This window comes from Pan paniscus, chromosome 2 (genome assembly GCF_029289425.2).
Source record: "Pan paniscus chromosome 2, NHGRI_mPanPan1-v2.0_pri, whole genome shotgun sequence".
NCBI lineage: Eukaryota > Metazoa > Chordata > Mammalia > Primates > Hominidae > Pan > Pan paniscus.
This window is the reverse complement of record NC_085926.1, coordinates 86156655-86170906: the sequence shown is the minus strand read 5'-3', so window position 1 is coordinate 86170906 and position 14252 is coordinate 86156655. Positions and strand designations below refer to the sequence as shown.

General features: G+C 35.0%; 1 protein-coding gene across 4 annotated transcripts in view; it reads right to left on the bottom strand.

The window, feature by feature from the left end:
* The window catches only part of CADM2 (cell adhesion molecule 2), a 1116707-nt gene that overhangs the window by 42680 nt on the left and 1059775 nt on the right, over positions 1 to 14252 (bottom strand). The window lies entirely within an intron of this gene.

Here is a 14252-nt window from a genome sequence, read left to right as displayed (position 1 = left end):
AAAGAACGTCCAAATCTACCTAAACTATACCTGCTTACTTTCTAAATTTTAGTCAGAATTCCTAAACAGACTAACGCACACAGAAGAAAATGTTTTAAACAAATTACTCTTATTGAGTAACTTGCCAGATGAAAGTAACTGGCATTTGAAATTTATAAAGAGTAGTTTTAGAAATAAATTATTACCTTGTATACTACATTATAAGTTAGTATACATTCTATGCCTTTCTTTATTTATCAATTCATTTATGAACACTTGCTACATACAAGACCTTGTACTAGATTCACAGTTGAAGAAAACATGGTCTCAACCCTTATAGCGTTGACCTTATATAATCAATTTTACCAACTGTAGACAATGTAATAAAATTGAGTTTCTGAGCTTACAAAGCAAGATTTTAGTCACTGAATTCTTGCTCACCTGTGTGGGCAAATCTGAAAATCAGTAAACCAATTTAACATTCATATTTAATTACCACATTCTGTGATATGGACATATATCCTAAGGAACAGTAAATAAGGAATTATTTGGCAGAAAAGTATAATAAATCATAAATATTACAATATGAAATAGAGTTTACACTGAATTACAGGTCTATAAATATCCTTAAGAGTTCCAGGTATTTCTTTGGGAAAAAGAAAAAAAATGAGATTTGTTATTTTTGTTAGTGTTTCTGAGATTTCAACAGTGACATTGTTTCTTTCTTTATAATATAAAAATCATACAAATCTCTGTTGCCTTAAAACAGCAACTCGAATACAAATAAATATTACTATAACTCACAGGGTAAGTATTCTATGTCTCTAGATTTCATTACAATATGACCTTAGTTTTGCTTTTATCTCCCATTAGTATAATAAAAACATTCTCTTTAAAGTCTTTAGGAGTTTTCTATTCAAGTGGTCTTTTTCAAGCTCCATTCATTAAACCTCTCTATACTAATTTCCTTCTTTTTTAAAGATCCCCCTTCCTTAACCTACACATTTCTGCCTTACTTGAAATCACTTTTAATCATTCAGATTAAACTGTTTGTGTTTGTTTCTCCTCTGCTTGCTTTCCGAAAGCACCTGCTCCTCAAGGGCTCCACACCAAACTGCTTCTCTTTTAGTACTCATCCCTTTGACAATTTTATCCTTGACTGTGGATTCCATCTTGATGACTCATATAACAATTCTGATGACTCATATAACAATTTACCTCTCCCAAGTTCAAAATACCAGTCTTAAATATCAGGAGAAGGCTGGGCATTTCCCTCTGAGATGTTCCCTGTCCTGTCAACATCCAAGTCAGAGTAGTGAATACAGTTGTAATGTAGGAGCCAGAAATTTAAAGTCTGTTATTAGCTGAGGGATGGTGAGTAAGTCACTTATCTTCTTAGCTTTTATGCACTCCGATACATTGAGACAATGATCTTTCCTTGATATTATTATCCTAGGCCCAGGAAAATACACGAAAATACTCAGAAAAAAATGCAAATGACTGTTTAAATATGTAGTCCCAAATCCTGTTATTTTCTAACCCAAACTCTCTCCTACTTCTCACCTTTTCCCCCCAAAACCATTCCTTTTTTTTGTTCCCCACAAATAATGATCTATTAAATCCTTCTAATCATTCATGTACTATCAACTTCCTACTTTTCTCTGATATGTCCCCAAGTCTAAGACAGATTCTTATTAACTTTGACTTGAGTAATCATCTCCTAAATTGCCTCTCAGCCTCCAGCCTCTCTCCATTCTCTTTCATTCATAGGCTAACCCAATTTTAATCTTAAAGGACAATTATGATCATGTTACTCCTGTGTCTGAAAATGTTCAATAGCTTTCAATTGCCCAGCAAGGTAAGTGTCACTTCTCAGCCTGGCATTTAAGGCCCATCACAGGAATGTTCCAAACTATGCTCTCCAGGCTTATTTCCCTCACTTGAAAGCATAGCTTTTCTTTTCCAATCAAACTAGAGCAGGGAGATTTCACTTTATGGCTCTTTTCTCACGCTTTTCACCATGGCACTTACAATTCATTGTATCCCTATCCAGCCATATCTAGTCCAATTGTACTTATAATTACTTTATTAATCCCTTTTTAATGTCCCACTTGAAAATCATGCTATAAAAGGGCAGCCATTAAAGTGCTGGGACATTTTACTAGGTGCTATAAGTGCACTGCATAATTTAATCCAGGGTAAACCAGGTATTATCACCTCATTTTACAGATGTGAATACTGAGGATTAAGAAAGTTATGTAATTTGCTCACTCATCTAGAAAATAAAAGTGAAGATCGTAATCCAGCCATGTCAGGCTTCAAAGGTGATGGCCTTTCCTTTAAAGCAGTTGTTTTCAATCTGTTTAACAGACTTGAAAGTAACAGGAGGTAATTTAGTGCACAAAAGATAGAAGTGAAATATACAGGTTGTAAAATCCACTGCTTTGACTTCAAAGAGAAGATTTTCTCTAAAAGAGAGGAGTGTAAAAGAAGAAAATATATTTTGGGGAAACATTTTTGAAAAAACATTTTTGAAACTCTCTCATATGATCTATTAATTCTGCAAACACTTTTTTTATGATTCTTGGTATGTTAAAACACTATTTTATAGCAACTGTTAGCCATTGTTATTTATTAGAGTGGAAGCATTGAAAATAATTAATAGCCCCTTAACCCATTTTTGTGTTTTCATTTACTGGAAACCCAAATATTTGTTAAGTGCATAAATGAGTTTACCTTTGCAATAGGAATTGCAATTTCTTTGCCTGAAGAATGGTGAAATGAGAATTTTCTTTTTTTTTGACTTCTTTTTTTATTTATTTATTATACTTTAAGTTTTAGGGTACATGTGCATGACGTGCAGGTTAGTTACATATGTATACATGTGCCATGTTGGTGTGCTGCACCCATGAACTCATCATTTAACATTAGGTATATCTCCTAATGCTATCCCTCCCCCCTCCCCCCACCCCACAACAGGCCCCGGTGTGTGATGTTCCACTTCCTGTGTCCATGTGTTCTCATTGTTCTTAAATAAGTTAGAAGAGAGTACCTGTAACCTGGATCTTTTGAACTTCTGTGAAGTAATGTGACAATACAGATACTTACTGATCTGATTTGGGATGTTCCTGAGAAAACAGGTAAGTTTTCATTTATTTGTATATTTCTAAAGCCCAGTCCAATATTTAGTTCATGGAGGCTCTCCCAGTGGTGTTTTTGGATTTAACTACTCATATTGTTATAAAGAGCAATACTTTTAAAATTGAAAAGTTATTGAAACCATATAGTAAAAATTATTATTACATATTTTTCAAAGTTTATATTTCTATTCTACATTTAATATGATAAAATCATTCAAAAATAACTCTTATCCTCCAGTATTCCCATAAACATGGTGAGTCATTTCAATAGGCTATGCCTCATATAGAACGTTTTAAATAAACTTGAGAATCAATTATAAGGAAACGGATGTTTTGCTGCTGTTGGCAATAGTCAAAAAGAGAGCATAGTTTCTATGACAATGCTGATCTAATTAAGAGCATCTTTGCATTGAAAAGGTGTGTCCTAAAATGATTTATGATAAAATATACAGAAAGAATGAATTTAAAAACACTATTATCTCCTCTCTACTGAGGCTGTGAAGGTTTTCCTCAGTTTGGTTTATAAATAACATTACATAATGGGAAAATACTTTTGCCTTCCAATATACGGTATGCAATGTTGATAATAAATATGCTTTAAATTTAACAGAAAGAGATATATACTGAGTTATCCAAGAAAATTTAAGAGCATAAACTAATGCTGTGGAAAGAATAGTGAAATATGAAATTTTGGGGGATGAGGTAGGGAATCCACACTAAACAATTAAGTTAAAAAAGTTTTCAAATAGCAAACTTAAAAATAAATGATGATGAACCCTGTTACTAGAATTGTTAATTCATTCTCTCTTTTTTCAGAGCAAAAATAATTTTATTCTTCCTTCTGAATTGTCTTTTTTTCTTGAGTATTATAAATCTAATATCCTTTTGAAAATAATCAAAGTCCATTTTCTCCTTTTGAAAGGCATTCTCACTATTTACAGACAAGGTTCTTGCCTAACCAAGTTAACCATAAGAATGCATATATTTGAACAAATATATTTTATTTTGAAATCTTAATTTTTATGTCTACACCAATTCATGAAGTATTCAGTATTTTCCAGGAACTGGGGATAAAGTAATCATCTCACAGTCTAGTGGCAGATCTGGTAGACCAAGAGCAATCACACCAACACGGAGTGGTTACGTGCTATAATTCTCCTCTTGTATCAAGTACAATGAGAACATACAACATGAGAATGAAAGAGGCATTTCAGAGGATCTTAAAAGTTCATGAGGTTTTGAAGGATGAATAGGCATAAGTTGGCAAGGTAGAGAAAGACATACCTGATAGTAGCATTTAACAAAGCATAGTATGACCAGTAAATTGAGAATAAACAATATCATTGGAGAGTGATATTAGCTGGAGTTGTAAAATACCTTAATTTCTATAGTGCTTTCTTGCTTAAACATGGTTTCATCTACCAATGCTACAAAAAAAACCATGATACAGGATGTGAGTATAATTATATCTAATTTATCAAACTCAGTGTAAATTGTGACTTAAAGTCATAAGGCCAAAAAAACAAACAAACAAAAAATGGCATAGTTGGGGCTAAAACTTTGAGTTTCCTGACTCTCACACTGACACTCTCTCCACAACAGAGTTCTCCCCTAGTACCATCTTTCCATGTTTTAAATTCAAACACAGTTAAATGTAACAAAATACCTGAATTTGAATTGCATTTTTCCCAAGTTGTGAGACTTTGAACCTATTATCTAACTTCTTGAAAACTGTTTCTAATTCCACACAATGAAGAGCATCCCCCAACTTAAAACTGTGTAAAACAGAACATTCCCTAGTACACAATAAACATTAAATTAATGTAGCTGTTCTTATTTATCAGTATTAATATATTTATTTTCATATAAGCATACAAATAATAAGCTAAAGCATATTATTCAAAGAGAGCCAATTATTCTCTTTTGCACTGCTATAAAACATTTTCAAGATTCCTTTGAGCCACATTATATTGCTTCCACCTATTTAAATTGACTCTTCCTTCTATTATTAGCCTTTAAATTCCTCAGGAACAAGTAAGTATTTTTTTCTGTACTCCTGATGTTTAGTTCCAGATTATTACAAAGTTAAGATAAAATAAATTTCAGAGGAATAAACAAATACTTATTGTAAAATGATTGTGCAATAAAAGTCATATTTGTTACATTTAATTTTTAAATTTACATAATAAATTACTCTATGAATTTATAATCTAATATCTGCCTACCTTCTCCTAATAAGCAGCTTATCTCACTATACGCCACCTTATCCCAAGGTCTGCCAAGTGTAATAAAAATTTATTTTATCTTAACTTCACCAATGAAGGAAGTGTCTGTCAGATGAAGATGTGAATGAAAGACATGGAATAATCATTTGTATAAAGATTTAAAAAAATAAGAATACTTTAAACTGTATGTGACTACAAGCTTGGAATTAAAAAAAAAAAAGTCCTTAGAAGATATTTACTTTGTTCATAGCCTTAAAACAAAAGAGTATTTTCAAAAAACTATTTTGCCAAATAATGGGCTGCGCGCAGTTGCTCACGCCTGTAATCCCTGCACTTTGGGAGGCCGAGGTGGGCAGATCACCTCAGGTCAGGAGTTCGAGACCAGCCTGGCCAACATGGTGAAACCCTGGCTCTACTAAAACTACAAAAAATTAGCCTGGCATGGTGGCGGGCGCCTGTAGTCCCAGCTACTCAGGAGGCTGAGCCAGGAGAATCACTTGAACTCAGGAGACAGAGGTTTCAGTGAGCCGAGATCATGTCACTACACTCTGGCCTGGGCGACAGAGAGAGACTCCGTCTCCAAAAAAAAAAAAAAACAAAACAAAAAAAACAACTAGTCAGGCATAGTGGCGCATGCCTGTAATCCCAGCTACTCAGAAGGCCAAGGCATGAGAATCGCTTGAGCCTGGGAGGTGGAAGGTGCAATGAGCCAAGATTGCACCACTGCACTGCAGGGCGACAGAGTGAGACTCTGTCTCAAGAAAGAAAAAATATATAATAATAATAATAATAATAATGTAAAGATACATGTGTAAGATCCTAGTGGAGGTTAATAATCTATACTACTATTAAGAAAACTGACACTAATAGAGCATCCTTCATTTTTATTCTGTCTTCAACATATGTAGTCAATTTTGCAAGACCTTGGAAATCATCTTAAATATGCTTGATGGCAGAAATATTTCCAAAGGCCCGGAATGTGATAAAAGTTTTGCGGGTATCTGGTAAAGCCAAATTTGTTTTTATTGTTTTTATAGATGTATCATTTACAGAACATGCATAATTGTGGATTCAATGTGTTAATGGCAGAGCATTACATATATAATTGCTCCAAATTACTAACAACATACTAATTTGAGCAGACCTCAGGCCTGAGATAATCTTAACTTGTACCTGAAGATGTGATATGTTAATACTCCATAAAGTATCTCTTGGTAGAAATACAATTGTCTTTAATTTTATTTACTGCTCACTTTGAAAATTCTAATGTGTAACTCAGCAATAGAGATTCTCGCTTACTTGTGCTCTGAGAACAAGTAAAAAATTATGTTTCAGAATATGAATATGCATACATTGAAATGATAAAATTAGATACCTGATCTGTCCCTTGCCAATGAAAAGTAGGTCAGAACTTGTGTAATATGGCTTAGGCCTGTTAAAGGGGTCAGCCTACTATGGTGGGGTCAAATAGACAATGTAAAGGAGGCATTGCTTTCCAATGGCTACATCTCACTGAAGCTATTTGGGGGAAGGAAGATCTTAAGGTGAACACTGTCACATTTACATATTAATGCGATTCAGTTGATCAAATTGTAAATATTTCTTTGGCAAGCTTGAAATAGAACTCTGGGTGAATGGGGAAAGTCAACGTAAATTTTGATTGAAATGGGAGCATGGACAGAATGTGAAAGTGCTTAATAAATTTACTTCCAGTAATTCAAGATTTAGTGGGAAATAGAAACAAAGAGCTAAATCAAACCTTGAATTCTTCAGAATTTTTCTTAATACTCATCCATGTCAAAGTGATGAAGTGAAGACTGGGGCTGAAGTTAAGACAGAGTTGGCAGTCTAAAAAGAAGCTATTTCCAGGTAAACAGTGTCATCTGCAGTGAGAAATAGAACTTCAAAAGAACTACAGCCATGGAAGATAGGTATTGCATTTGTTTTAAGAGTAAGGCAAAGACGTATCCTTCTCCCAAAGGTTAAAAAAGAGCTAGGCCGGGTGTGGCGGCTCACACCTGTAATCCCAGGACTTTGGGAGGCCGAGGCGGGCAGATCACCTGAGGTCGGGAGTTTAAGACCAATCTCACCAACATGGAGAAACCCCGTCTCTACTAAAAATACAAAATTAGCTGGGTGTGGTGGTGCATGCCTGGAATCCCAGGCACTCAGGAGGCCAAGGAGAATTGCTTGAACCCGGGAGGTGGAGGTTGCAGTGAGCCATGGGCAACAAGAGCGAAACTCTGTCTCAAAAAAACAAAACAAAACAAAACAAACAAACAAACAAAAAAAACCTCATTCTGGAGAACTGTTTTTGAATTGTGAATTTTTCTAAGGTGAGAATCTGTAAGAGAACTGACCAGAGGATAAGTAATGTAACTTACAGGGCAGTGTGTACAAACTTACTTGTGTTACATTTGTTTATACGTATTGGAATTTGAAAGAAAATTTTTTCTCAATATCTGCTAGTATTGTTTTCAATGTGTGTAGCACATTGCATTTTTGATATTTGCTTTTTCCTCCCTTTTTATACTATTTGCCATGCCACACAAACTGCGAAAAGGCGGACTGGGTAAAATGAAGTAAAAAATGCTAGAACCCTGAAGATCTCAACCAGAGAAATAATTTTCTTTTTTTTTTTTTGCTATATATTTTATTTTTTGAAGTATAGACTCAGTGGGCAGGTATATGAAAAGATGCCTATATATGGATGTTTCAGTGTTACTAAAAAAGTAACAATAGAATGTCCATATTATGTTTGATTCTGCAAACGTTTATGCATATGCATATTTTCTGTGAAAAGTAAGCCAAAATGACATGGAAGCTGAATTAAATGAGGGCAAGGAATAACTGAGGCCTGAAGTTATTTTAAATCATATTATTATTGAATAACCTAGGTTAAATTTGCTTAATAACTATTTGTAGTTCAGAAAATGAGGACGCTCTCTAAGTACATTTGTGTGTATGTGTATTTATAATAAAAAAGCTAAAATGGCTATTATGCATATTTTAAAGGTATCAGTTTTTACTCAAACTGTAGAAACAGGTCATCATTTACAGTTTTGACAAAAGCAAGGTTATAATGATAAAAAGACAAAATAATTGAATATTACAAACAAGTTTAAGCTTTTGTGTCAACGTTAATGCTATCTAATTGTCAAGTTTTTCAGACATTGATCCATTCTCAAGAAGTCCTCTAAAGTTTGAGTCATTACAAAACAAGTTTGAAAGAGAAGGAGAGAGATAGAATGCACTATTACACTATTACAAAGGCTAATGGTGGGAGACATGAAAACTGAATTAAATGAGAACAAGGAATAACTGAGGCTTATAGTTATTTAAAATCATGTTATTATTGAATCACCTAGGTTACATTTACTAAAGAACCATCTGTAGTTCAGAAAATGAGAACATTCTCTAAGTGCATGCTTGTGTGTATGTGTATTTATAATTAAAAAGCTAAAATGACAATTATGTGTATTTTTAAAGATTCATTCTCTCAAAAATAATCCAATATATTTTCATAAAAATTATATTTTGTATAATTAAGGTATACAACACGATATTATAAGGTGCATATAGACAGTAAAAATGCATATAGATAGTACTGTGAGCAAATGAACACTTTGCATTATTTCAGTTACCTTTTTTTGAGTGTGTGGCAAAAGCAGCTAAAATCTACTCATTTAGCATGAATCCCATATACATTACAGGTATATTGCCTATAGTTCTCATGTTGTGTATTAGATCTCTAGACTTGCTCTTCCTGTATATCTGCTACTTTATCTCTTGACTTATATCTTTCCATTTCTTTCCCTATCCCCTGCCACTGATAACTGCTGTTTTGTTCTCTATCTTTGTATAGTTGAATACTTTTTAAAACTCCACATAGAAGTGAGATCATTTTGTGGTACATATATGCAATCAAATATTATTTAACCCTCACAAAGAATAGGATCTTGCCATTTGCTCCAACATGGATGAGCCTGGAGGACAATAAACTTAACAGAAAGAATAATCCAATATTTTTAAGTGAGAAATTGGTACAGTGAGTAGCACATCATTTACTTGAAACCATATATTAAGCTAAATGGGATCTTTATTGATCCAATAAAGATATTTTTCACAGACTTTTTGTAGATATAAGAAGAGATGAGATAATCTGTTAAAAGTTATTATTAGAGACTACTTAAGCCATGTCTACACTAATGAATTACTGTCTTAAGCTAAGGTACATCACTGATATAGGACAGAAGGAAATATATTCCTCCGGGAAGCAACATAATTAAATGGCATTAAAGGGTTTGAAAGGGGAATTGAAGTGGGTGGATACAAAAAAGCAGTTTTGGCCAGGCGTGGTGACTCACACTTGAAATCCCAGCACTTTGGGAGGCTGAGGCAGGCAAATCACTTGAGGTCAGGAGTTCGAGACCAGCCTGGCCAACATGGCAAAACCCCATCTCTACTAAAAATACAAAAATTAGCTGGGCGTGGTGGTGGATGCCTGTAATTCCAGCTACTTAGGAGGCTGAGGCACGAGAATCACTTAAACCTGGGAGGCAGAGGTTGCAGTGAGTCGAGATCTCATCACTGCACTCCAGCCTGTGTGACCTGGGTGACAGAATAAGACTCTGTCTCAAAAGAAAAAAAGTTTTTGCCCTGGCCAGAAATTCCAACACTATGTTAAATAGGAGTGGTGAGAGAGGGCATCCCTGTCTTGTGCCAGTTTTCAAAGGGAATGCTTCCAGTTTTTGCCCATTCAGTATGATACTGGCTGTGGGTTTGTCATAGATAGCTCCTTATTATTTTGAAATACGTCCCATCAATACCTAATTTATTGAGAGTTTTTAGCATGAAGAGTTGTTGAATTTTGTCAAAGGCTTTTTCTGCATCTATTGAAATAATCATGTGGTTTTTGTCTTTGGCTCTGTTTATATGCTGGATTACATTTATTGATTTGCGTATATCGAACCAGCCTTGCATCCCAGGGATGAAGCCCACTTGATCATAGTGGATAAGCTTTTTGATGTGCTGCTGGATTTGTTTTGCCAGTATTTTATTGAGGATTTTTGCATCAATGTTCATCAAGGATATTGGTCTAAAATTCTCTTTTTTTGTTGTGTCTCTGCCTGGCTTTGGTATCAGAATGATGCTGGCCTCATAAAATGAGTTAGGGAGGAGTCCCTCTTTTTCTATTGATTGGAGTAGTTTCAGAAGGAATGGTACCAGTTCCTCCTTGTACCTCTGGTAGAATTCGGCTGTGACTCCATCTGGTCCTGGACTCTTTTTGGTTGGTAAGCTATTGATTATTGCCACAATTTCAGCTCCTGTTATTGGTCTATTCAGAGATTCAACTTCTTCCTGGTTTAGTCTTGGGAGAGTGTATGTGTCCAGGAATTTATCCATTTCTTCTAGATTTTCTAGTTTATTTGCCTAGAGGTGTTTGTAGTATTCTCTGATGGTAGTTTGTATTTCTGTGGGATCGGTGGTGACATCCCCTTTATCATTTTTTATTGCGTCTATTTGATTCTTCTCTCTTTTTTTCTTTATTAGTCTTGCTAGCGGTCTATCAATTTTGTAGATCCTTTCAACAAACCAGCTCCTGGATTCATTAATTTTTTGAAGGGTTTTTTGTGTCTCTATTTCCTTCAGTTCTACTCTGATTTTAGTTATTTCTTGCCTTCTGCTAGCTTTTGAATGTGTTTGCTCTTGCTTTTCTAGTTCTTTTAATTGTGATGTTAGGGTGTCAATTTTGGCCAGGGCAATTAGGCAGGAGAAGGAAATAAAGGGTATTCAATTAGGAAAAGAGGAAGTCAAATTGTCCCTGTTTGCAGACGACATGATTGTATATCTAGAAAACCCCATTGTCTCAGCCCAAAATCTCTTTAAGCTGATAAGCAACTTCAGCAAAGTCTCAGGATACAAAATCAATGTACAAAAATCACAAGCATTCTTATACACCAACAACAGACAAACAGAGAGCCAAATCATGAGTGAAATCCCATTCACAATTGCTTCAAAGAGAATAAAATACCTAGGAATCCAACTTACAAGGGATGTGAAGGACCTCTTCAAGGAGAACTACAAACCACTGCTCAAGGAAATAAAAGAGGATACAAACAAATGGAAGAACATTCCATGCTCATGGGAAGGAAGAATCAATATCGTGAAAATGGCCATACTGCCCAAGGTAATTTACAGATCCAATGCCATCCCCATCAAGCTACCAATGACTTTCTTCACAGAATTGGAAAAAACTACTTTAAAGTTCATATGGAACCAAAAAAGAGCCCGCATCGCCAAGTCAATCCTAAGCCAAAAGAACAAAGCTGGAGGCATCATGCTACCTGACTTCAAACTATACTACAAGGCTAGAGTACCCAAAACAGCATGGTACTGGTACCAAAACAGAGATATAGATCAATGGAACAGAACCGAGTCCTCAGAAATAACGCTGCATATCTACAACTATCTGATCTTTGACAAACCTGAGAAAAACAAGCAATGGGGAAAGGATTCCCTATGTAATAAATGGTGCTGGGAAAACTGGCTAGCCATATGTAGAAAGCTGAAACTGGATCCCTTCCTTACACCTTATACAAAAATCAATTCAAGATGGATTAAAGACTTAAACGTTAGACCTAAAACCATAAAAACCCTAGAAGAAAACCTAGGCATTACCATTCAGGACATAGGCATGGGCAAGGACTTCATGTCTAAAACACCAAAAGCAATGACAACAAAAGACAAAATTGACAAATGGGATCTAATTAAACTAAAGAGCTTCTACACAGCAAAAGAAACTACCATCAGAGTGAACAGGCAACCTACAAAATGGGAGAAAATTTTCGCAACCTACTCATCTGACAAAGGGCTAATATCCAGAATCTACAATGAACTCAAACAAATTTACAAGAAAAAAACAAACAACCCCATCAAAAAGTGGGCGAAGGACATGAACAGACACTTCTCAAAAGAAGACATTTATGCAGCCAAAAAACACATGAAAAAATGCTCACCATCACTGGCCATCAGAGAAATGCAAATCAAAACCACAATGAGATGCCATCTCACACCAGTTAGAATGGCGATCATTAAAAAGTCAGGAAACAACAGGTGCTGGAGAGGATGTGGAGAAATAGGAACACTTTTACACTGTTGGTGGGACTGTGAACTAGTTCAACCATTGTGGAAGTCAGTGTGGCGATTCCTCAGGGATCTAGAACTGGAAATACCATTTGACCCAGCCATCCCATTACTGGGTATATACCCAAAGGACTATAAATCATGCTGCTATAAAGACACATGCACACGTATGTTTATTGCGGCATTATTCACAATAGCAAAGACTTGGAACCAACCCAAATGTCCAACAATGATAGACTGGATTAAGAAAATGTGGCATATATACACCATGGAATACTATGCAGCCATAAAAAATGATGAGTTCATGTCCTTTGTAGGGACATGGATGAAATTGGAAATCATCATTCTCAGTAAACTATTGCAAGAACAAAAAACCAAACACTGCATATTCTCACTCATAGGTGGGAATTGAACAATGAGATCACATGGACACAGGAAGGGGAATATCACACTCTGGGGACTGTTGTGGGGTGGGGGGAGGGGGGAGGGATAGCATCGGGAGATATACCTAATGCTAGATGATGAGTTAGTGGGTGCAGCGCACCAGCATGGCACATGTATACATATGTAACTAACCTGCACAATGTGCCCATGTACCCTAAAACTTAAAGTATAATAAAAAAAAAATAAAAATAAAATAAAATAAATAAAAGACTTTATTAAAAAAAAAAAGAAAAAAGTTTTTAAGGGTACACATAACATAATTTTTCCTAAGCCAATTGCAATTTAACACACAAAAGAAATCCCTTTTTTCTTCTTTTCTTTCTTTTTTTTTTTTGGAGACAGGGTCTCCTGGTGTCGCCCAAGCTGGAGTGCAGTGGCACAGTCTCGGCTTACTGCAGCCTCTGCTTCTGGGTTTAGGTGACTTTCCTACCTCAGCTTCCTGAAGAGCTGAGACTACACGTGCATGCTACCGCGCACGGCTAATTTTTGCAGTTTTTGTAGAGGCCGGATTCCTCAAGTTTCCCAGTCTGCTCTCCAACTCCTGGCTCAAGCGATCTGCGGGTCTTGGCCTCCCAAAATGCTGGATTACAGGCATGTGCCACCATGACCAGCCAAAAAATACTTTTCTTCCTAACAGTACTTGCTAAATTATTTTATGATCAAGTAAAAATATTTTACAATTTTTCTTCAGAAATCAAACAATTTTGAGCTCTTGTGTAAATAATTAGTAAAACATGTCTAGGAGCATAGGAATAACATCTATTTGACCAAATCATAGAACTCTTGAGGACTCAAAGGGATATATTTTCTAGATTGTCCCATACTTATGTTATTGTAACATATTGCCTCATATTTATATAGTGTAAATTATATATATATATACACACACACACATATATATACACACATTTTTTTTTCCAGCTTGTCCAGAGTAGTATGAACCCATATTAGCTTGATGGCACAGAAATGGGTCTGTAAAAGCTTAAAGCAATAAGCACAACTGTTTGATATACAGTGGTTAGAAAATGATTATTGTATTTTTCTATTGGATTGATTTTCTTCTTTTGAAACAAATGAAATTTTGTTTTTCTATCTAAGTATTCTCAAAGTTCAGATTTTTAAAAAAATCAGTGAAAGTTTTAAAATAATTATTTTGTTGAATTTAAAGTTGTTTTAAACCCCTCATTGAATCCTTAGTAATTTCTGTTTTCTTTGTTATAAAAAAGAACACTTTTGGAAACTAGTCTATTTTATCTTGATTATATAGCAGCGACATATTAATCATCATTAAATATGAATAAAACATGATTTCCCTAAG